Source organism: Sarcophilus harrisii, chromosome 1 (genome assembly GCF_902635505.1).
Source record: "Sarcophilus harrisii chromosome 1, mSarHar1.11, whole genome shotgun sequence".
NCBI lineage: Eukaryota > Metazoa > Chordata > Mammalia > Dasyuromorphia > Dasyuridae > Sarcophilus > Sarcophilus harrisii.
The window spans coordinates 634,003,188-634,028,118 of record NC_045426.1 but is presented as its reverse complement, the minus strand read 5'-3'; the positions used below and the strand labels follow the sequence as shown (position 1 = coordinate 634,028,118).

General features: G+C 35.7%; 1 protein-coding gene across 12 annotated transcripts in view; it reads left to right on the top strand.

Moving 5' to 3' along the window:
- The window catches only part of PTK2 (protein tyrosine kinase 2), a 368,410-nt gene that overhangs the window by 22,529 nt on the left and 320,950 nt on the right, over positions 1–24,931 (top strand). The window lies entirely within an intron of this gene.

Genomic DNA, 24,931 nt, shown 5'->3' with positions numbered 1-24,931 from the left:
CCATTCTAAAAAAAAGCAGATTTTAAAAAAATCTATACCTCCTACCATTAAGCTTACTGTACATTCCAAAACTGAGATTCTAACAGGTTAAGAGTTCCTCAGGGTGGGGTATCAAGTGTGTGTTATAACCAGGTTTCAGACTTGGGCTTTCTGATAACATGATTTTTTTCCTACTGAACAACATTTGATTCTTCAAAAGGTAGAGGAGTCAACAAAGCCCTGCTCTGCATCTTTCCCTCCTCAATAGGCAGTGTTTGTATAGCTTCTCCTCATACCAGGTTCCAACCAAACTGAGTTACTATACTCCATATAATGTGCCAAATCTTGCCTCCATGCCTGGACAAAAGGCATCTTTGCAGGTTGTCCCTCTTCACTTGTATTCTCTTATAAAACCTCCAAGCTTCAGCCCACATGCTGCCCTTTTATATGAAACCCTTCCTAATCTCTTAGTTGTTAGGTGTCTTATTTTAAAACAGTTCAAATCCCAACTTCCTCAGACCATCCTCTTAGATTACATCTACTTTATCCAATGGATATCTTGTATATGCATTATTGTTTGCATGTTGTCTTTCATCATTAGAATGTGAGCTCTTTGAGGGAAGAAACCATGGCTTTTTTTATGCTTTTTGCTTTTGTTTCCTCACTTAGCATAGTGGTACTATATGTCAAGTGCTTAATAAAAAAAAACTGTTAACTGACAAAAAATTAAGACAATAGTTTAGGTGGAAATGAGGGAACTTAGGAGAGAAGTGACTTCTCTTACAATTCATGATAATAAAAATAGAGGAATAAAGTCTCACAAATTCTGTAGATTTTTGAAGAACAGAGTTTCAAGATATTCAGTGGAACATAGGCAGAATCCCATGGACTAAAATTCTACAGGAGTCAATTCAGAAAGAATATGAAACTGAAGAATGAAATTCTGAAGAGACAAAGGAATAGTGTTCTCAAGTAGAAAAAAGAGAGTCATTTCAAGATGTAGATATATGTGGCTCAAAACCTCATGAAACAGCTTAGGGTTTTTTAAAATGTTTATTTAATTGCTTTCCAATTATACGTAAAAACAATTTTTTAACATTAATTAAAAATTTTTTTTGAGATCCACATTTTCTCTCTTCCTCTTTTCTCCCCCTTATTGAAAAGATAAGCAATTTGATATAAATTATATATGTCTCAGTCATGCAAAGCATTTTCATATTGGTCATGTTGTGAAAGAAAATTACAGACCAAAATGAAAAGTAAAAAATAGTATGCTTTGATCTCCATTCAGATTCCATCAATTCTTGCTCAGAAGATGGATAACATTTTAAATCATAAGTCCTTCAGAATAACCTTGGATCTTTATGTTGTTGATAATAGCTAAGTTATTCACATTTGAACATTGTACAATATCTTTGTTACTGTATATAATACTCTCCTAGTTCTGTTTACTTCATTTTTGATCAATTCATGTAAATCTTTCTGTGTTTTTCAAAAAAGCATCCTGCTCATCATTTCTTATAGCATAATAATATTGTCACAATCATACACTTGTTCCCTAGTTGATGAACATGTCCAATTCTTAGCCACCACAGAAAGAGCTGCTATAAATGTTTTTGTGCACATAGTTCCTTTTTTTTTTCTTTTTTCTTTTTTTTTCTAAATCTCTTTGGAATACAGAACTAGTGGTATTGCTGGGTCAAAGAGTATGCACTGTTTTATAGTCTCTTGAGCATAGTTCCAAATTATTCTCCAGAATGATTATATCACTTCATAACTCCTAGTATTTCCCAATTTTTCCATCTCCTCCAACATTTGTCATGTTCCTTTTCTGTCATATTAGCCAATCTGCTGGGTAAGTTGAGAGGAGGGGAGGGTTTGGAGATAAAGATAATTAGTTCTGTTTTGGACATAGTGAATTTGAGACATCTTTAAAACATCCAGTTTGTGAAGTTTGAAGAGGCAGTTGGTGATGTGGAATTGGAACTCAGGAAAGAGAGTTGGATATGTGATTCTGATAATAATCTACATAGGATAATTTTAATAATGTCACCAAGCAAGATAGCATTGAAACAGAAGAGAAAGTCAGGAACATACCACACAGTTCATGGATCTGATCTTGAGAAAGATCAGCAAATAAATTTTAGCATAATCCGTCAGGCACAACAAAAGTGTCACACAATAATTAGAAGAGAGCATCCATCAGAGAAAAGTGATCCACAGAATCAGCCTGCAGCAACATCAAAGATGTTACATATGACAATTAGGAAATCATTGGTAATTTTGGGAAGAGTGGTTTTGTTTGAATGATGAGGTTAGAAGCCAGTTTGCAGAAGTTTTAGAAGAGATTAAAAGAGGAAGTAGAAGCACAGATTGTACATGGCTTTCTCAGGTTTAGTCACAGAGGGGAGGAATGACTTAGAATGATAACCATATTCTTTTTTTCTTTAATATGAAAATATGAAAAATTTCTCAATGTGTTTATAGGCATATGGGAACCAGCCAAGAAACAGATAAGGAGAGATTCTAAATTAGTAGGAAAGTGCAGATGATAAAGGAGAAATCTCCTGGAGAGGAAAGGTTGAAATGGGATCACTAATGCATGTATAGGGAGGAAAGGAGTCTACCTCTTTATGTGAAACAGGAATGAAGGAAGTTAGAGTGAAGGAATACATTTGAATGAGATGAGATTAGGAGTAGAAGAGAAGAAATTCTTGGTGAGTGACTTCTCATGTTTTTCCATGAATTATGAGAGAAAGTTCATTGATGGTGAAGGAAGAGTGTGTCATGGGAAACTTGAGTTATGAAAACATTGGGTGAGGGAATGAATAGATTAGGAAGGCATAATGCCTTGCTATAGTGAGGCTCCATTTGAAGTTATGTGGCATAAATTTGCAGTCAGCATGGCTTCATGATTTTTCTCCAGCTCCATGATTTTAGCAACCCAGGAATAAGAGCAAAGGAAGCAGATAGGCCTTAGTGAAGTGATAGGATAAAGGGACATGGGACTTGAGTGTAAAAGATGGGGAAAAGTTGAACTGACTTACCAAGGGTTCAAGATAAGAAATGGGAGAAAGTGTGGCCAACACAGGGAGAGATTTATTAAGCATTTATTATGTATCACATCCTGTGACAAGTGCTTTTGTTGTTGTCTTTTTAGTTGTGTCTGATTCTTCCTAAATCAGATACAGTTAGTTGTTTGTTTTTTGACAAAGATACTGGGGTGGTTTGCTGTTTCCTTCTCCAGTTTATTTTACAGATGAGGAAACTGAGCAAACAGTTAAGTGTATGAGACTAGAACTTGAACTCATAAGGATGAATCTTTCTGATTCCAAAAGCTCAGTCTTCTATCTACTTCCTCACCTAGTGATAAGTGCTTTTAAAAAGACCTAACTTGAACCTTGCAGCAAGCCTTTGAAGTAGATGCTATTATTATTCCCATTCATATATTAGAAAGCTGAGGCAAGCAAAGTGATCACACAGTTAATAAAAATCTGAGAATGAATTTGAATTCATCTTTCTGATTCCAGGTCCAGCACTCTTAGCTACCTATTATGCCATTACCTGCCTTGAGTTGGTGGCTTTGAAAAGAATTGAGGATATGGAGGTCCATGAGTAAGATGAAGAATGGGGCTAGAAGTCTTAAGACAGTCGGAAACAGAATAATAAAAGATTATGATCAGATGAAAGAAGTTTAGAGTTCATGATGTGAATGTAGAACACTTAGGGGTGCCAGCAATCTTCCTGTGAAGACTAGAATCCACCTTTTTAATGATAATGTTCTGTCAGCATTTCTATATGGCAGTAATTAAGTGACTGTCATACAGAGAACAGTGGAAAAGTTTATAGTGCCTGGAAGGAGGCTACCTAGTGAGAAACTTTGAAGAAAAACAAGAGTAAACATATCATCAAGGGATCTTATGGTTGAAAGAGAAGCTAGTCTGGAATGGGTCAAAAAAGAAGAGCAGAGAAGGGAGAGCCAGGTGCTTGGTACTCAGTAATTCTGGGGAAAATTCAGGAATGCTTTCAGCACTAATATTAAAAGGGCCTTCTCTGGCAAGCTTGGATAAGCTTAGATTTGTCTTGGAATGGGTAGATTACTGGGGACATTCACATCAATGAAGTCAGATGCATTTAAGTGTCATATTGTTTACTCCACTTTATATTTAACTTATAAAATCTACTAGGACTCTAAGGATCCTCCCCCCCTTCCCCCACCCCCGCCCCCATAGGATTGCTTTCAAGTTAGTTCTTTCCCCTTGCCTGTAGAAGGCTGAAACTTTTAAGTCAGATGCACTGAGGTCAGGACAGCCGAGCACTTGAGGCAAACTAGACATTGGACAATTCTCTATGGGCATATGCTTGGAAAATGGTCCTTCCCACTATCCTGTGCTGACTCAATGATTGGTGTATACAGAGGATTGTAGGAGGGACTGGGGGTGGAATAAGATGAGAGAGAGTCACTCTTTGAGGTGGATGAGGAAGAAGACAGTTGGGGAGATTCTCTTCCATCCCCTTCACTTCTATCCCTAAAGACCAAGAATAAGGACTAAGGACTTTTGCTTATCCTGACTCCGGCTGATTCTGGGGTATCCTGCATACTAGCGAGGTCACCACACTTGCCCCTCCCAGCCTTATACTTATTTAGCATTTGATTTTTTTGAATTCCACTATAGGACTTTGTTTATCCATTTAAAACTGTTGGGGCTTTTACTCCATTGGTATCTGAACATCAAGGACTCCTTCTTTTATTGTGATAAAGAGGGAGGATTTGAGGACCACTTTTTTTCTGACTTTTGAGCACGTGGCCCCAGAAAGGCCCTGGATTTTTAAACTTTTTTTTTTTTTTTTTCTTTTCTGATGTAGGTAAAGGGAAGGAAGTATCATTTGGCCTCAGGCACAGGGTTCTGGGAGTCCAGGAATGCATGTTGGTGTTGCAGCCAGTTTAGCATTTCTCCTGAAGAATTCAGGTCTGGACAGCCCAGCAAAAGCTGGTTCTGTACTTTTTGGACCAGAACTTGGTGGGACTAATCCTGTGATGGAACTTCTCCCCTCTCTCTATCCCCATACATTGAGGTGGCATGGGGAATTATGGTCAGAAATGCTGGGGGAAATTTTTGTACATGTATTCTTGCTGTGTCTTTGAAGTAAATATCCCTTTGTAAAAGCTAAAGCAAACACAACTTGTTAGCTTTAGCCCACCTATTCTTAAAGTGAAATCTGTCATCCAGCATATTAGCTAGCCTTTCTGGCTTGGTTACTGTTAAATTTGATAAGCATAACTATGATGAAAACATTTACATAGCATCTGTGGTTTACAGTTTTTCTTTTTACTTGTTTGAGTCTCACAACAACTCTCTGAGTTTGGAAGTACAAACATTGTTTTCATCTAAGTTACTGGCAAAATGTTAAACAGAATAATATTTAAGATGGAGCTGCTATGGTCTTCCTTTAGGCTTGTGCTCTCAATCAAGAGAATTCTCTTTCCCCTTCTTCTACTCTATATAGATCTTATATATAATATGTTTATTTACATGTTATATTCCTCATGGAATGTGACTTGCTCTGTGGAAACCCATTCTATGCAACTTATTTAGAGAAGCTAGTTTCCCTAAGGCTCATTTCTTGACTGACCAGCATAGATGACTTCTCAATGGTTGTAGCTTTTCTTCTAAGCCTGTTATATCCTTAATAGTCAATCAAAAAAGAGTATAGGCTTAATCAAGTAGCATGAAAAATATAAAGAGTACCCTCCCCCTCAATTTTTGAACATTCAGATTATAGTACATTGCTTTTATTTCTTTGGTAATGACAGCAAATCAATAACATTTTAAATGTTAAACATTTAAAATATATAGTTGAATTGGCAAAATATAAAATGCAAAATTCAAGAAGAATCACTTAGAAACTGATTTTGCGTGCATTCTTGAATTTTAATAATAGCCTTTTAATCGGTCTTCCTGCTGCCTCAAATCTCTTTCTTACTAAATCTATTCTCTACTCAAGCTAAAGTGATTTTTCTTATAGTTCACTTTTTACCCTGTCACAACTCCTTTCCCTTTCAACAAGCTCCACTGGCTTGTTGATACCTCCAGAATCAAACATAAAGTCATCTCTTTTTACATTTAAAGTTCTTTACAGCTGCCTTCTTCCTACCTTTCCAATCGTTTTTCACTTTACTCCCAACAACTTTATTCTCCTTGTAAGATATTGCACTTTTGAGCTGCTTGCTGTCTCTTCTTGCATATGACCTGTGATCTTTCCCACTCTCTATACCTTTGCACTGTGACTGCATATTTAAATGCCTCCTTGACTCTTCTTGATGTTCTGGTGTCAATACTAGTGTTACCTTCTGCACGAGGACTTTTTAGTTCACTCAGTCATTTCATCTTTCCTTTCAGTGGTTGTAATCTGCTCTTTTAAATTTATATTTTATATGAATCTATGACTGTCTTTTTGACTGGGGGAAAGTTCCTTGAATGCAGGGACTGTCTGCATGTTTTTTGGCTTTTTGTGTCTGCAGCACTTGGTATAGAGCCTGACTATATGTTGCTTGTCTTTTGTTTTTGAAGAAGACCAATAACATCACGATGCTGGAGTATAATAGTATATAATGGGTAATGTCTTTATTTGCATGTGAATTACATTTAAGTGAGGCAGAGTTGCATTAAGTTGCCAGCCTTACTTTCTTTTCTAGAGTCACTAAAATCTAGTAGCAGAACAAAAGTCAAGATCACTGGCAATGGCCTGGGATGCAGTGATAGTGTTGGTGTCTTTAATGTCTGATCAAGCACTTCATGATGTCTGCTTCAGCTGCCTTCCTAGCCATTGGAACAAATTATTCCCTTCCACCCTTTCTGCCAGGGAAAGTATCCACATGCATGGGGTAGACATTCCTCTAATTCACCAATGGGTTTGAGGCCTCTTAGTTACTCCTAACTTGAGTTAGCCTGTCTGCTGGGATGATTTTATCAGGGTGTATCACTGTGCATTTCATAGCTTAATAGAGCCATAGGTGAGAACTGGGAGACAGATAGATTCCGTGGTATATATTAAGGAGAAGTAACACCTATGGTATGAGCCTTTTCAGGAATGCTCATAGACCTTTGAGAGATCTGCCTCTGACCCAGCTCTCACCTATGATTTCAAGAAACTATTAGTATGTGTAGGCTGGCACATAGTATTTAATAAATGCTTATTCATAATATACAGGTATGGCAGACAGCCAGTGCAAAGGCATGAGTTGTGAGATCAAGACAGCAAGGAAAAGAGTAAAGTAAAAAATAGATAGATATACTTTTCCAAATTCTGTCCCTTTAAATATTGTATTAAATATTGTATACAGTTCCTTTTAATGGGTTAAAAGGTTGCAGGGGAGGTGGAACCAAGATGGCAGAGTAAAGGCAGGGAGTTGCCTGAGCTCTTCTCTGAACCCCTCCAAAAACTTCTAAATAATGACTAAACAAATTCTGGAGCAGTTTTCTCACATATCCTCCAATATTTATTATGTGAAGTGGTATCTCCAACTTGTCTTAATTTGTATTTCTCTAATCAGTAGTGATCTAGAAGCTAATGACAATGAAAAATCAAGAAATAATAAAATCAAAAGAATGAAAAAAGTTAGAAGACAATGTGAAACATCTCATTGGGAAAACAACTGACTTGGAAAATAGATCCAGGAGAGATAATTTAAAAATTATTGCATTACCTGAAAGCCAAGATCAAAAAGACTCTAAGCTTATCTTTCAAGAAATTGAAAGGAAAAATGCTCTGATATTCTAGAAACAGAAGCTAAAATAGTTATTGAAAGAATCCACTAATTACCTTCTGAAAGAGATTCCAAAATGAAAACTCCCAGAAATATTAGAGCCAAATTCCAGGTCAAGGAGAAAATATTGCAAGTAGCCAGAAAGAAATAATTCAAGTATTGTAGAACCACAATCAGGATAACACAAAATTTAATAGCTTCTGTATTAAAGAATTGGAGGGCTTGTAATATGATATTCCAGAGGTTAAGGGAAATAGGATCACAAGCAAGCATCAGGCAGCAAAATTGAGTATAATCCTTAAGGGGGTAAGTGGATATTTAGTGAAATAAAGGACTTTCAAGCATTCTTGTTAGAAAGACCAGAGTTTAATCAACTGAAAATTTGACTTTCATATATAAGACTCTGAATAAGCATTAAAAGTTAAATATGAAAGGAAAATTATAAGGGTTTTAATAGGGTTAAATTGTTTACATTTCTACATAAAAAGATAATACTTGTAAGAGCTTGCTCATGTGAAGGGATGATATCTAAAAAAAATAAAATTAAGAGGTGAGAGGAATGTACTGGGAGAAAGGAAAAGGGAGAGGTAGAATGGGGGTAAATTATCACACAAAAGAGAGGCAAGAAAAAGCCTTTAAAGTGGAGGGGGAATGAGGGAGGAAGTAACAAAGAGAGTGAACTTTACCTCATCGGAATTGTCTCAGAGAAAAACATACACACTAAATTAAATATAGAAATCTATCTTACTCTACAGGAAAGTGGAGGGGGAGGGGATAAGAAAAAGGGAAGGAGTGATAGACGATAGAGCAGATTGAAGGAGGTGGTAGTCAGAAGCAAAACACTTTTGAGGAAGGATAAGGTGAGAGAGAATAGAATAAATAGGAAGGAAATACAGTTAGCAAGAATAATTGTAATAAAAAAATTTGAAACTAGTTTTTCTGATAAGGGTCTCATTTCTCAAAAATACAAAGAACTGAATCAAATTTTTAAAATTAAGAGCTATTCCCCAATTGATAAATGAACTTATAAAACAGTTTTTAGATGAAGTAATCATAGCTCTAATTAACCATAGGAAAAAAAATTCTCTAATTTACTATTGATTGAAAAAATGCAAATTCAAACAATTCTGAAGTACTATCATATCTATTTTGTACTGAAAAGGAAAATGACAAGTGTTGGAGGAGTTGTGGAAAAAATGAGATATTAATGCAGTGTTGGTAGAGTTGTCAACTGATTCAACCATTCTCTACAGTAATTTGGAACTATGCCCAAAGGGCTGTAAAATCATGTATATCTTTTGACCTAGCAATACTACTAGTAGTGATCTATATCCCCCCAAAAAGATTTTAAAAAGGGGAAAGGATCTATATGTATAAATATTTATAGCTGCTCTTTTCTGGAGGCAAAGAATTGGAAATTAAAGGGTTGTCCATCACTTGGGGAGTGATTGAATAAATTGTGGTATATAGTTATGATGGAATACAATTGTGCTGTAAGAAGTAATGAGTAGGATGCTCATCAGGAAAACCTGCAAAGACTTCCATGAGTTGAGGCAAAGGGAAATGTAGTGTGTACAAAGTTACAGCAGTTTTATAAGATGATCAACTGTTAATGACACAACTATTTTCAGCAATAAAATGTTCCAAGTCAGTTCTGAGGAACTTATGATGAAAAATGCGATAGCATTGGATATATACTCAGAGAAAGACCTGATGGTGTGTGAATTTAGATTGAAGCATACTTTTTTGAGGTTTGGTTTTTTCCCTTGTTTTATGTTTTCTTTTATAACATGGCTATTATGGAAATGTTTTGCATGACTACATATATATGACCTATATTGAATTGCTTGCATTCTCAGTGAGGGTTTGGAATGAAGGGAGGAAGGGACTGGAACTCAAAGTTTTAAAAACTGTTTTCACATATAACTAGGAAAAAATAAAATACTAAATTAAAAAATAATTATAGTTCGAAGTAAGAATAGGAAGGCAGGCAGTTACTCCTCTACTCTGCTTTTGAGTTTTCTGTTATTGCTGCTACCATTACTATGGCAGGTTCAAAGTTGCTATTAGCATGCTCTGAATATATTAAAGACTTATAGAGAATTGTAATGAAATAGTATTGCAACTCAGAGAGCTCATGTCTAGTTGTACAGTACTTGATTCTGGTGTTTTTTTTTTTTTTTTTTTTAAGCAACTCATTAGCAGCCTTTTTTTTTTTTTTTTTTTTTTTGCTACAGTAGTTACATATACACACATACATATATGTATGTAGATATGTGTGAATGTGTCTATATATGTATATTTTTAATGTGTATGTGTTGTATATATACAAACATAATCATTTTTAACCTGGAAAATGCTTTGCAAATTTAAGATAAATTTAACCCATCACCTTGCACTATTATTAACTGAAGTAAAAATTCTGAAATCTTAAAGCACATTTGCTATCCTAAAGGACACATCTTGCAGAGATAGAGCAAAGGGCTACAGTAATACATATCACTAAGCTTAATTTGAAACATGTGGTACCTTTGGACAGGCCCTCCATTTTTAAGGTCTGCAGCCCAATTATGTAGTGGAACAGAATTGCTAACAAGTAAAGTGATACAGACACTACTTTTATTTCCGAGTTTTTCTCTCTCTCTGGAATGCCTTACTTTCTTGCCTTTTCTTGAACATTGATGATTATGCTTGGGTTTACAGAGTATGTTATCTGGGGTTGCAGCTTTGTAACTCCTTTACTTTTTTGGAATACAATATTCCATTACCTTCTTTGATTTCTCATTGCTGTGTAATAATCTTTGTTATTTGAATTTCTTTTCCTTTATATTTGAAGATCATGCTCATAGTTGCAACTCTTTTTGTCACTGAAATAGTTAAATTTAACCATCTAGAGTTGCAGCCAAAGTATTATCCTTTACTATTCACTCTGTCATAGCTCACCTATCCAATCTGTATGTGTCTTGTATGTAGATAATGTTTTGAATGTTGTTTCTTTCCACCATTATTGTGTGAGCTCTAAGGGAGCAGAAAATGTATTTACCTTTGTTTGTATCCCCAGAATTTAGCTTAGCACAGTGCCTGCAGTGTAGCACTTAACAAATGCTTTTTTTGCTGACTAGCTGACTCTCTATGTCTTGGAATTTGAAACATGGTTAAATTTTTTTTTCCTGGAAGGTATCGTTTGATTTTTCTCTATTGGTGTTTTGTTTTCTGTATTCAAAGGTTGTAGATTTTCTTCTTGCCTTGGCATTCAGGGTATTTGATTTGTCACTTTTTTTTTTTCCTGGGAAACCAATGATTTTTAAGTTGTTATTTTTGTGCTGTGTCTTCATAGTCATTTATTTTGCTTTGTATGGAATTGTTAGGCCTGTACAAAAATACTGATATCAGCTCTTTTTTGTTGTGATTTAAAAAATCAGGAATCTAAAGGGATAAATTTAGGAATGTTTGAATAAGTTGTGGTATCTAAATGTGCTGGAGTATTATTGTGTTGTGAGAAATAAATAAGGAAATAGATAATTTTTTAAAAATACATGGAAAGACATAAAATGATGCAGAGTGAAGCAAGCAGAACCAGAAGAACAGTTTTTCAATGGTATCAATATTATAAAAAGAATAATAACAAAAGTTGGGATTTATATAGTGCTTACTATGTGCCAGACACTATGATAAGCCTTTTGCAAACATCTCATTTGATCCTTACAACAGTCCTTCAAGTTGGTGCTGTTTGTTTTCCCCATTTGACTGTTGAGGCTAAGTGACCCTATTAGGATCATGCAACTAATATGTGTCTGGGGACAAGAGTTAAAAATCAGGTCTTTTTGACTGCAGTTCTCCTGCTTTATTCACTCTTCCACCTCACTGCCTCCCAATGAAGGCATTTTAAAAAATAAACCATTTTGAGGACTTTTGCAAGCTTATGAAGAACAAACTTAACAGGAGTAGAAAGATAATTTGTACTGGTGTAAATGGTATAGTATGATGTAATGATATAAAATCAAATAACTTTGAAAACTGTAGAACTGTCTTCAATAAGAGTTCGTGATTGCAGGGCATTCATGATGAAATATGCTAATTATTTCAGAAATGTTTTTGTTCTAGTCTTTTGGGAATCCGTAGGATTATGTATTTCCTCAGGCATTGGATCATGTTCCTTTTTCCTATATTTGTTAAGATTTTGGGGGAGTTTGTTTTTCTTTTTTAGTGTCCTCTTTCTTAATTCTGCTCTGGGCTTTATTGGGAGTTTCTTTTGGAATATGGTGGTTTCTCCTCTCCTACCCCTTCATTCCTACTCCTTAAAAAATTCTACCAACATTCATTTTCTGGCTTTTCCACCTTTGCTATGTGTTCACTCCTTAAGCTGGGTTCACAAGTCTTCCACTGTTTGCATCCCTTTCCTGGGTTACTTTTTAAGGTGACTGGGTTTTGAGAAAATTGAGAAAACCACCTCTGTTTTCCTTCTTGAATGATTTATTGAGGTATCTAGGCTCCCACCCCTAATTCCTTACTCCTCTTTTATCCTCCATGGGTGGAGGGGTGAGAGTTAGTAATGATGTTTTGAAAAGAATCTTTGTAGCCTTGAGGGTCTCTGACATAAGGAAAGGCCCCAGTTAGAAGACAGCAGGTTTTTAAGGATCCCTTCCCACAAACAGTCCTCTTCAAATATATTTATACACACACACACACACACATATTGCAAGGGAATGAATGGCAGAAGTTGTGCAGAGTCTCTGCAGTGGGGAGGCATGAGCGAGGAGGAGATGGAGACTGTTTCCACTACAGCATTGAGGCCAGTAGCGAAGGGACACAGCATTATAATTTTCTTGTATTAATTCCTAAGGCTTTTACCTTGTTAGGGTTTACTCTTTTTCCTTTGGATTCAGCTGTAATTGTTCTAAGCTCAACACATAGTTCCTTTTTGGGGAAATTTAAAGAGTTGAATTGTCTGAAGAAAGTGACTATGCTTCCAACTTGATGCTCATTTGACCTTGAAATCTTAGTATCTGAGTGGTGAGGAGTTACACAGAGGTATAAAGCTTCTTGAGAACAGAAACTGTTGCTCTGCTTATATTTGTATTCTTAGTACTTAACACAGTGCTTGATATTTAATAAATGTTTGTTGACTGAAAAAGAAAACCATAAAGCGACCTGAGACTATTCATTAAAACCAAGTTAACTTGTTACTCTTACAAAATCTACCTGGCTCATGCACACTTCTTTCATTTTTTCCCTCTAAACTTTCTTTAAAATAGCAATATTTTATTGTTTAAGTTCATTGGCAGTGAAAGAACTTCTCCAAATTTTTTAAAAATTGAATAATTCTTAAACATTAAATGCCTACCATATGTCAGGCATTGTGCTAAGGGTTAGGCATAGAAAAAGAGGCAACAGACAGTTCTTGTCTGTTATAATCTAAGGAGGGGGAGACAACATGCAAGCAAATATATATAGCAAGCTATATATGACATAAATAGGAAATAATTAATAGAAGAAAGGCACTGGAATCAATAGGAGTTGAAGAAGGCTTCCAGTAAAGAATTTTTTTTTTTATTGGAACTTAAAGGATGCCAGGAATATTATTAGTTGGAGCAGAGAATGGAGAGAATTCCAGGTATGGGGCACAGCCAGTAAAAATGCCCCGAGCTGAGAGATATGGAGTATGTTGTTACTTCAACAGCCTGGTGTTCGAATTAATGAATGCTGTGAGAGTAAAGTGTAAGAAGACTGGAAAGGTAGGAGGGGATTGAGTTATAAAGGGCTTTGAATGCCATTTTGTGTTTGAACCTGGAGGTGATAGGGAGCCACTGAAGTTTATCGAGTAAGGTGACAGGATCAGATTTAGGAAAATCATTCTAATGACTGAAAGAAGAATGGATTACAAAGGGGAAAGCGTTGAGCAAGCCAGACCTATTTACAGGCTGTTTGTGCTGTCCAAGCATGAGATGATGAGGACCTGTACAAGAGAGGTGGTAGAATCAGAAGAGGGAAGGGGACCTATTTAGAGATGTTGCAAAGGTAAAATTAACAGACATTAGCAAGAGATTGGATAGCGATGTAAGTAGTCCAGCATAATTCTTAGGTTGTAAGCCTGAGAGACTAGGAGAATAATAATAGAGAAGAGAGGAGGAAGGGAAGGGAGAAAGATAATGAGTTCTGTTTTGGACATATTGAGTTTTAAGATGTCCATTGGACATCCTGTTCAAGATGTCTAAAATTCATTTGGAGATGGAAGATGGAGGTCAGCAGGAAGTTTGTAGCAGGATAGGTAAATTTGAGAATCTAATTCAATCTTAAATGAATCATCTACAAGGTATCTGACAAGTTATCCATCATCCATAATTTCCCAAGAAAGGAATTTTACATCTGGATAGCTCCATTTGTTAGAAAATTTTCCCCTACATTGCCTTTCTTCAACTTCTACCTATTGTTTCTAGTTTTAATTTTTGGAGCTGAGCAGAACCAGCATCTAGCACAATGCTTAATAAACGAATTCGTGCTACATTTCATTCCTTTCCTTATGAATACAATAATATGCAATATTGGTCAGAGAATAGTCTGTATTTCATCCCTAAATCTTATTGCATAAGAGGGGAATATGATCTTTCTGTTTTTTCAGGAAGTTAGAATTTTAGTTAAGTATGGTCTATATTTAGACCAATATGGAGTTACTGTAATTTTAAAACTCCAGGGTAAAAGATTTTAGATTCATCTCCTGTTATTCTTAGTAAATTATTTCTAACTTATTTTGTCTTGATTTTTTATTTGATCTCTTCTTAATTAAGTTTTAATTTGTTTTTTTGAACCAGATTGCAGAAATGTTAATGCAGAAAGAATATGGTACCAGTTTTAGCACTATTTTTTTCTAGATTGTAAAGAGAGACTCAATTGTAAAATTTTCTTTGCACGCTCAACAAATATAATAATTGTAGCGGGCCAGAACTCTGGAAAAGTATACTTGAAACAAGAATACTTTCGACAAGGTGTTTACTCAGCGGAATTGATGAGATGATGGTTCTTTAGTATACATATACTTGGTACTTAGCATGGTGATGTAATGGTTCTCTAGTTCACACATACATAGTGTGCCATAATGATTAATCGTACCAAAGTATTTAAGGACTGAGGACTGGAAGATAAGACATTCCATCTTTGACCATTCTCCTGGTGGCTCTCCTGCTTTCTGCACTTCTCCACTAATATCAAGACTGGATCAGACTGTGAAGGAGACAGACTGTGAGAATAAAGACTTTAGACTCTATTCCTGACTATCCTGCTGAGACCAAGGCCCGTCCGGAGGACCTCCAGAAAGCTAGCCCAAACATTACAAATAATGGCTATTATGATCATTAAATAATAATGATGTCAAAGTAATGATAGTTTTTTGATTTGGCTTTTTACATTTTTAGACTTGAAGGAGACTTCTGAGAGGTTCTCCTTATCCCCCTCCATCTTGATTTAAAGTGAGGAGAGCAAGTCCAACCTGCAGAAACAGCAGTCTATATATACCTTTACTCTTTTGCCCACCTCAAGTTCCTTTCTCTTTTTTCTTCTCCCCTGCAAAAAAGATAATGCATGATCATATTATAAAGACCGTTTGTATAGGAAGAAGTCATCCAATTCTCTAATCAGCTTTCCAGGTTAGCAGGCCCCATACCACTCCATCCTGTGTCACAGGGATGAACTTGAACTGAAAGGGGCCATCTATTCCAATTTGAAGATGTAATGTCAATTTACAGCCAGGTTTGACTAAGGTGTACTAATTGGCAATGCAACAAATTACTAGTTCACTGGAAGTATTTATTGATAGGCCCATTATTTTGACTAGTTCTGTTGCCAGCATTAGCTTAGCCAAGCATCTTAGATTAATCTCAGGCTTTCCTCAGAGATAGGTGGCATTCGAAACGATTAGAACAATAGAGACGTATATAAATATATCATTCTTCTTTTGTTCGCCACCCATGATCTATAAGTATAGCTACTGAATAGTGTTTTAAGTAGGTTTTAAATAGTGTTGAATTTCCAGTTTTTAACTTCAGCACTTGTGACTTTTAAATTACAGCATTTTAATTCCTTTGTGAAACTCTTAAACCTGATATTCATATTTAGTTTGCTAAGATTAAGTTGTGGGGTTTTTTTTTGTTGTTATTTTTTTTTTGTTGTTTTTTTAATTGACTTTTGGTGATTTTTCTCCCTCCCCCCATTTTTGTCCTTGAAATGTAAGAGTGGGATATTAATACATGTAAATTTACTTCTGTAAAATGAGGAATTTGAAATTAAAAGATGGACCAGAAAAAATAACTGAAAAAAAAACCATTTTTATAAATTTATAGAGTTAGCTAGCATCATCTGTTATAATTTTCATTTTTGCAATTACATAAAGCTAGGAGAAAGATTATTTTCTGGATGGTAATATCAGATAAACTTTTTTAAAAAGTTCTGTAATACTCTGTTCATTCAGTAAGACAGGCCTTTTTGTCCTTGATAGCATTTTAAATAAACTTCTGTATGATAATATCAAATATGCTTTTTAAAAGTCCTGTAATACCAAGTATATTCAGTACTGGACATTAAAAGTCTTTTTGCCCTTGACAGCATTTTAAGTGAAAAAACTGATCAATCAGAAAGTATTTTATGCCTGCTGTGTGTCAGACACTAGTGATGCAAAGACAGACAAACAACAACACTGTGATCTAAATAAAAAGAACTACTGAATTCAGTCAAGGAGCTTATGTTCCTTGGGGGAGGCAGAATCCAAAGATAGAAGCATAAACAAAATACCTACAAAATAAATACATAAATGAGAGACTAATTGGCATAATGGTTAGAGAATGGACTTAGTAAAAGTCCTGAGTTCAAATTCTGTCTCTGACATGTAATGACTATATGACTGGGCAAATCATTTAGCCTCTTGGTGTTCTAGGCCTGAGGTGTCAGACATAGACTGAGAAGTTTATTTAAATGTAATTGGGAAATATTTAACAAAATAAATTAAAATACAATGGAATATAAATAATATTGGTATGTAGTATTCTAAGTCAAAGTGTTACTATAGGGTTTAGTGCAGGGGTCCTTAGCCTACGGCCCATCAGCCAGATGCAGCAGCTGAGGATGATTATCCCCCTCACCCAGGGCTATAAAGTTTATTTATTTAAAGGCCCACAAAATAAAAGTTTTTGTTTTTACTATAGTCCGGCCCTCCAACAGTCTTGAGGGACAGTGAACTGGCCCCCTATTTAAAAAGTTTGAGGACCCTGGTTTAGTGTCTCCATTTTTGCATCTATATATTTTAGGTAACTTGCTAATGCTATAAGTTTCTCTCCTAATACTATAAGTTTCTCTGCCAATGCCAACTGACCTTCATGAGTAAAAGTAGTTTTCTCATTTGGCATTTCTTTGCTATCAGCGAAATGACAGGTTTGGTTCCTATCTCCTAAATAAATATAAGTTTTTGTTCCTTTTTTTTAAAGGAAGGTACTAGCAGCTCAGGGCAGCAGGAAAGGCTCATGTAACAGATGATGCTTGATCTATGAAAGATAACCAAAAATTCTAAAAGACAGCTGGAAAAAGGACAGGTACATTTTAGGTTTGGAGGCCAGCCAGTAAAAGACACAAAGATGGGAGATAAAGTGTTATATATAAGAAATAAAAAGGCCATTTTGACTACCATAGAGAGTTTAAAGGGAAGGGAATCAGTATAATAAAGCTGGAAGGTTAGATTGAAACCAGGTTGTGAAATGTTTTAAATGAAACAATGAAAGTTTGTATTTAATCCTACACCTAATAGGGAACCAGTGAAATTTTTTGAGTAGGGAAGTGATATCAGATTAATGCTTTAAGAAAATCTATTTGGCAGTTTTATTGTAGTTTGAATAGGGGAGAAAATGGAGACAAGGGGACTAGTGAGGAGAATATTAGGATATTCTAGACAGGAGGTAATGGTAATCTGAATTAGGGTGATGGCTGTATGAGTAGAGAAAGGGGATATTGTAGTAGAAATAATGAGATTAGATACATGGGGTAAGAAAGAATTGAACATTAGGGATGCTTGTGAGTGCTACCTTGATTAACTGGAAATAAGGAATTTCATTAAAGGAATGGGTTTATGAGACAAAATGATGATTTTGGGGGGACAATGTATTAAGTTTGAGCTGCCTATAGGCCACTGAGTTGAAAATGTCCAATAGCCATTGATGATGCATTGTGATTGGATATCAGAAAAGAAACTAGAGCTGAATATAGTATATGTGTCTGGGAGCTGTCTGTGTAGAGATGGCATTTCAACTCTAGGGAATGGATGAAGTCACCAAGAGTAATATTAAATGACAGTCGAAAGGGACTTTAGACAAAGCCTTGGGGAAGATCCATAGGTAGACATTAGAGTATGGATGGTAATTAGCATAACGCATGGCATGTAATGAGTGCTATGTAAATGTTTTCATCATCATACTAAGGCTGAGGAACAGTCAGATTGGTAAGAGGAGACTAAAGAGAGAGGTGTGTCATACTTAAAAAAAAAATGTGAGAATATGATTAACTTGTGTTGAAGAGACTGGGTCAAGAAGGATGCATGATTGAAAATAAAACCACATCAGATTGTAAAACTAGATCACTGGTCACTTTGGAGAGAGAAGTTTCAATTAAGAAATAAGGTCAGAAGGCCAAGTAGGTGGCTCAGTGGATAGAACACCAGCCCTGAAGTCAGGAGGACCTGAGTTCAAATCTGCACTCAGACACTTAACACTGCCTGGCTGTGTGACCCTGGGCAAGTCACTTAACCACAATTGCCTCAGCAAAAGAATAAAAAAAGAAAGAAGACTGGAAACCAGATCACAAAGGATTGAGAAACACATTAGAGGAGAATAGAAGGAAACTTCTGGCTTCCTGTATTTTATGACCATAGGAAGGTAGTTTAAAGATTGCTGAAATACATATGATAATATGAAAGAAAGTTTAAGTTAAAATAGTGTAACAGAGAGGTATGTTTTAAAACCTAATGTGTTTTATAGGTGCTTCTTTCAGTGTTAAGTAGAATATTTGGCATCTATATAATCTCCTTTGATCCTCACAACAACTCTTGGGAGGTAGGTGCTATTATTATCTCTCTCGCTGTACAGCTGAGGCAAACAGGTTAAGTGACTTGTCCAGGGTCCTATAGTGTCTGAATCTGCATTTGAACTTAGTGCTTCCTAATTTCAGGCCAGGACTTCATATATTGTGCCATCTAAGTGCCTCTGTCTCTATAAATTCCTAAGTTCAGAGATATGAAGAACATGTGAGAGGGGACATAGGTAAACACTCATAAGTAGGAATCTGAGGCCCAATTTGGGAGGGGTCATACAGGTCATATATAGAACTGAGGTTCAAACCCAGGCCCTTTGTTGACAGTGCTATTTACCAGACCTGGCCTCACTATTAGTGCAGTATCCATGTGCAGTATGAAAAAGATCAAAACTCAAAGACATTTAGTTGTTATTGGAGGTTTTGTAAACTCCAATTCTTTAACAGAAGGTTACACTATTTAACATGTATAGGACTGCTTGCCATCTGGGGGAGGGGATGGAGGAAGAGAGGGGAAAAATCGGAACAGAAGTGAGTGCAAGGCATAAAGTTGTAAAAAACTACCCTGGCATGGGTTCTGTCAATAAAAATTTATTAAAAAAAAAAAAAAACCTAGAAGGTTACAGGTGGGAATGGGACCTAGTCACAAGGATATTGCAAACTGGCAACTAATCAGTCTTTCACATACTTGACATTTGAAGATATTACTGGACATTTGCTTTTCACACATTGTTTTCATTAGGATGATGTTAAAAATAGCTTGCCTTTTCTAAGAAGATACTGATTAGATAGCAGTTAAGATGCAAGGAAAGAAGTACATTGGGAGGGAAAGAAAACTGGAATTAAAAATCACCACAAATATCCTATGAATTAGACCAGGATTCCTTAAACTCTTTCCATTCATAACCCCTTTTCACTTGAAAATTTTTTACATGACTCTGGATATATAGGTATATAACCTAGATATAAAAATCAAATATTTACTTATAATAATAAAGACATTTATTTTAAAACAATTCTTTGGCATGCATATAATTTTGCCATTTATTAAAGATGAAAGCAAATTTGCATACTAATCAGATGGACTGCTTGTTTATTTTTATATAAAAATTTAAATCTTTGGGGAATATTTGATACCTTTTGCTGTTGCCAAATTTTTCACAATCCCCACATAGGGTTGTGAACCACTGTTAAAGAAGCTTCGAATTTGATAATCTAGAGAAAGTGTGATGTGAAGGCACTGTACTCTATGGTCCTCTTTGTTAAATATCTAATTTCTTACATTCTACTTAGGTGGCAGCTAAACAGCTGAGGAGTGGTTTAAAGACAGTTTCTGTTCCAGAAAGATTTTTCTTTCCAACTTCCCCAATATTCCCAATTCAGCTTCTCTAGCCAAGTAACATCTGTGGATTGTGGTAGTTTTTTAATTCATTAAAAACCACAAACATTGCAGGTCCTCCTTGACTTTTTCCTGGTTTGAAAAGATTGTCTTGAAAAGACTGAATGAATAATTACTCATGACTAAACATAATAAAGATCTGAGAAAGAACACTAGTATGTTGGAGCAAAGTGGCAAAATAAAGAAAATAGTTGTATATTATTAGGAACTTGAACAGAAATGATTTCAGCTGATTTTTGAGAACCAGGAAAAAATTAGTAATTTTAGTAAAATTAGTAAAAAAAAAAAATTAGTAGTGGAACTAAAAACTTTTGTTTAAATACATAGAACTTTTAAAATAATGGAAACCATAAAATACCTTAGCCCTGCAGGCACCTTGATTCAAGTTCTAATTGACCAAATAGCAAATGCTGTTCTGGCCATTGTTGCCACTGTATGCATACTTACTTCCATAATTACAATAGATTATTTTAGTAAAGATATCAGGTTGGTAGGCCCACAGACCATAAAGAAAATCATAATTTCACTAAATAAATAATAACTTTAATTTGAATGAATTTCAAATCAATAAGGCGTTGTTGTTGATGGGAGCATTGTTTTCCAGTTTTCTCTACAGTCCCTCTTCAAGTAGGACATTTTTCTCCAAGTAGTTTATATTCTTGTGTTTACTGAACATTGGAACCAGATCTTTTTGATTAAAAAGGCCAGCTTTCTGTTGTCATGCTAACTTTGTTACTATGTGTTAGTTATTAAGATTTATATAAATTTCATTTCTTATTCTTGCTGCTACTGCTCTTATTAAAGACTGACATCCATGGTCATGTTTTCTCTGCCTTCCTGATTTGTGCTAATGTGCATCTCTGTACCTACCTTTCTCTCTTCCGTGTAAGGGAGCCCCCAAGGGATCATGGGATTATGGGTTTAGAGCCCAGTGAGACCTCAGAGGCTGTGGTGGCCAAGGCCCTTATTTCCCAGATGAGAAGCTGGGACGCAGAGTAGTAACTTGGCTGTGATAACACAGGTAATGTGTCAGAACTGAGCGGAGCTCCGACTCCCCCACGACCCCCACGACCCCCACTTCACTGTTCTGTGGTCCTGTTTCCTGACTGTGAAGCACAGGGAGGCATCTCAGTAAGGCAGATTGGGTCGATTGCAAAGGGTCGGAGCCAAGGCAAGGAGTGCCCTTTGAGTCTGGGGGAACTTCGGAGCCAGGCTCTGGCTGCCCGAAGTTCTGAGGAACTTGGGGAAGAAGGGAAAGGAAAGAACCAACATGTACCTGCTCTGCGCTAAGCACAGGGACAAGGACTATCCAGGTACAGAGATTACAAGTGGTTCTCACAGCTACCCCAGTAGACAGGTACCTTTATTACCTCTCTTTGTGAGGCATTTGGGTGGTGTGCTGGGCATGGAGTTTGACTCTTGTCTCCTAGCCTTGTGATCCTGGGCAAGTCATTTTACCCCTGTTTGCCTTAGTCTCCTGAATTGTAAAATGGGAATAATAAGAGTACCTTTCTTGTCGGGTTGTTTGGAAGATCAAATTAAGTAATATTTGTAAAGTGCTTACTTAGCATGGTGCCTGGCACATCATAAGCCCTGTATAAATGCTATCTCTACTCTTTTCTCCTTCCTCTCTTTTTCATCTTTTCCTCCCATATTTGAACTGAGGGTTTCCTGATTCCAGGTCTAGTGCTGCTTTCATGGCGCACTTAGCTAAAAGAGTCTTGACTCAGCACTTAAATTTTGGGCTCAGAACTTTGAACTTGTGAGCTTAGTTTTGGAACATCTGAATCCTACAAATGTTTCATAATGCCCTGTTTCTGTAATGTTTTATACTCAAGATCATGGATTAAACAGATTGAGTGATGGTAGTAGTTGTAATCCTTAACAGCCACACAATCCATTAGCTTTTTATCTCTTTTATTTCAGAATGATTTTTGATTCTGGCCCCTATACTTTTACCTAGTTAATTCCTACTATATTGATATATAATACTCATGTTTTCAATTGAATATGTTTTCTGAACTCTGCCTTATCATTGGGACTAGTCATAGATTCATTCATTCCCATTCATCCCAGTGTTCTTCTGCATGTGAGCCTTTCTGTAATTGTCTAAATTAGATTCACTCTGTAATTTTCCCAGTGGATTTGAGGTGTTGAGTGTCTTTCTACTGGAGTATCTAGCATAGCAAAGGTAGAAGCTGGGATATTGTTGGATAATAAAGGGAATCTATACTTTGCCTTCAAAGAGGTTGTTTTCTATTTGGAAGTAGATAGGATCCTAAATGTAGAGCTTGGCGAGACCTCAGAGACTATCTAGTCCATTCTCTTCATTTTACAGATGAAGAAACTGAGGTTCACACAGGTTACTTTATAAGATGTGTTGCTTATGGAAACAAGAGTTTGCAGTTAAACTATGTATGTACAAGATAAATTAGAAATAATCGACAGAGAAGACATTAGAATTAAAGGAATTTTTTTTTGGGGGGGGAGTTTGAGGAAAGGGGATCATAGGGGTTGAAAAGAATAAGTGCTTTGAAAATTGAAAAGCAAATTTTGGAAGATAGTGGTTAAAAACAAAACAAAACAAACCCCCAAAAAACAACACAGCTATTATGTCTGCAGAGCCTTGTCCTTTCCAGTCCAAATATGTTTGTTATTTGAACTATTTCTCGTAGAGCATGAACTTAAGGCCTATCTTCATCTTGGTTATCTTGGTTGAACACAAACTTCTGATCACCTCTCTTAATTCAGTCCAATTCTATCTTGGCCTTTTTTGGCTCCTATGCCACACTATTGACTCATGGAACTTGGAGTCTATTAAAATTCCTGGCTCTTTTTTAGAACTACTCAGTAACTATGCCTTTTCCTTTTTGTGCTTTGGTCTCAAAGCAACACTTTTCATTTATCCCTGTTGAATTTTGTCTTATTAGATTAAATCCAATGCTCTATCATTTATTAAGTGCTCTTTTTTGTGTGTGTCAAGCTCTGTGCTTGTTGTTGGGGATGCAAAGATAAAAATGAAGAAATAATAAATACAGTGGGACCTTATGTTCTTTGAACTTTTCATTCAGTTGTATGACTATAAAGATGTGGTCTACTTGCAAGTACTGTTTGTGAAAGTCTTATTCCCTTATATCTTCATCAGGTGAGAGTTGTAGAGATTATTTTTTTCTAAAAGTCTTATATAAGTGAGGTTAAATAAGCAATTGTTTTTTGTAGTTATTGATATTCCTTAGGGTACTTTTTAAAGGTAATAATTCCGAGCTATTTTCCCCCTATGCCTTATTATCTTTCCCTCCTTTAGATAACTCAAAAATTAATTCTTCAGCTCCAGATTGTCATTTCCAGCACAGATATCTATAAAATTGGTCTAGTCCATCTTTTTTTTTTTTTTCAGTGCCATTTCTAATGCTCTAGGTACTTCATCTGAGACTGTGATGCTAGAGTGAAAATATGCCAGCTCTCTTTTCCTTGATGGAGAAAAGAATGTTTCTATTTTTCTTCCTCTTTGACCTCCCAGTTTCCTCTTTAAAACTCTCTTTATGACGTTACTTAGTTGAGTCACTCACCAGGCTTTCTTTTAAATGTGTTTTTTTTTCCCCCATTGCCTCATATTTTATAAGTTGATAATGCTATGATATTGTACCATTCTTCTCCATAAAATATTGCAAATGTGTTTATACTCAGAAATGATGGTGTCTTTGACTATCTCATCCCCCTTCTTGGTTAAAAAGATTAGGTATTGTCTGACTTAGGTGATTTCTAAACTCTACTGGTATGATAGTAATTGTGGTAATTGATTTATATTGGATAAATTTTGTAAGAAAAAAGTTGAAATTAATGTATTTGTTGATTTCTCCATCCATTTAGAAGTTTAGGGCATTTTTCAGTTGGTCAGTTAAAAATTTTTAAATGCTGAGCTATATACAATTTTGTTTGCTATTCTTCTTTATTTACTTCATAGATGGTAAATGCAAGGCAACAAGCTTTCTTGCTTTTTCGTTTATGTTCAGAGGCCAATAAGAGGAAATATTCTGTTCTTGTAGAAAAGTACCTCAATTATAATTGACATATTGCTTGAAATCTGTAATGGTCAAGATGCCACTAAGAATTTTCATTCAGTCTTATAAGCAAACATAGTTCATTATTATCTCTGAAATTTATAATAATTGGTATGGTGGGGTTAATGAGTGTAGGAGAGGGTACTTACCTCATAGCTTCCTCTTCATTAGAAAAATTGAAGAGGAAATTGGGAAGACAGCTAGGAGGGAATTCTATCAAAAGACCAAAAAAAAACGGAAAACAACTATTAAGATGTTTGTAACAAACTCTTCACCATCCTTTTTAACAAAGATTTTAAAAAATGGTGAGGGGAGAGTAGTTCAGCAAAAACAGGCATCTTATCCTGAATACTGAAAATATTGGTAAGAAAATGAGCTGGACTCTTTCCTTATTTGCAAAGTGGGAGTAGTGATGTTCTATGAATATAGAATATTGCATATGTTATCAAACATGGTTGAGGTTTACTGTTTTTGCTAAACGAATCCCCCCCCCCCAATCTTTAAAAAATTTTTTTTAAGGGATGATTCATTTGGTTGAAAAAGTGGGGATGGAAGAGAGAGTATATAATTAGGAGTAAATGTGATGTAAAAACAAAAGGCAATAAAAATAAAATTTTTTAAATAAGAAAATAAGCTTGAGGATGTGATATTTTCTGGCTTACC